Source organism: Octodon degus, unplaced genomic scaffold, assembly GCF_000260255.1.
Source record: "Octodon degus isolate 3935 unplaced genomic scaffold, OctDeg1.0 scaffold00149, whole genome shotgun sequence".
NCBI classification, from domain to species: Eukaryota; Metazoa; Chordata; class Mammalia; order Rodentia; family Octodontidae; genus Octodon; species Octodon degus.
The window spans coordinates 6,759,309-6,760,388 of NW_004524725.1; positions in this window are offsets into that span (position 1 = coordinate 6,759,309).

A 1,080-nucleotide genomic window follows, 5' to 3' on the forward strand; every position below is an offset into this window, starting at 1 on the left:
GTCAACTCTTGCATTCTGGGGAGACCAGCCACACTATGATTGATTTCATAAATCTCTTGGTCATGAAAGGCTTCCTCTGTAAAAGGAACTACCTGTGACACTTTCCACACTGCTTCCCTGCTAAGCTTGCATCCACACCAGTGCAAACTACCAAATCCCTGCAAATGCACTAGACTGCAAGCCAAAATGAAACTCAGCAGTTGCATTGCTAGACTTTTCCTTGTTGCATTTCACCACAAGGAAAAATCAGCCCCTTTAGTAAACAGAGGTTCAATTGCTAGGGTCGGCAGTCCTATTTACCAACTAAGTTCTAATGTCTGAGGTCATGGTAGGTAGGTACTTGTTTTTGTTAGTGCGTGTTTACAATGAATGAATGGTGACATTCATCACGAGGAACTGGTGCATGTGTGTAATGGGTCTCAGTTGTTTTATCCCTACCTCAGTTCTTTTCCCTTTTCAAACGATTAATCTACCTTTTATTGTAGTAATTTATTTATATTTGCAGGTTATTGTGGAGAAATTGTACCATATCTAAACTCTGTGTGTAATTTATTTTACTTAACATTTTGGTTTCAAGGTACAAAGAAGGATATACTTGGGTCATTCGTGGGAAAGAAAAAAAAGTACTTTTGATCAATGTGTCTGAAGTCAAATAACTTAATTTACTCAAAGACAAATCAGTAGGATTGATGTGTACCGATTCTGATTGAAAAGTCTTGTAGGACTGAAAGCAAGTTGCAAATTCCTACCTTGGTAGATTTGGGATAAATGGATTTTTTCCAGTAGTGTTACAAATATTGAGTATTTGGAATCCTAAAGATTTCAACTAGCTTCATAAATACAATCTACCTTATATTGCCATATAGTGCACTATAACTCTATTATGAGCCAACCAATAATTCTAGTTGTAAGGAAATAATGCCCATAATTACATATTATGGATCTACTGTATTACATATTTTTTCGTACATACTTTTAATTGTTCATTTTATCTCCTTATAAGGTGAGCTTATGACTCATTCTAGATATAATAAAAACTCATGACGTTGACAGGCACATAAAATTAATTCATAACCCTTC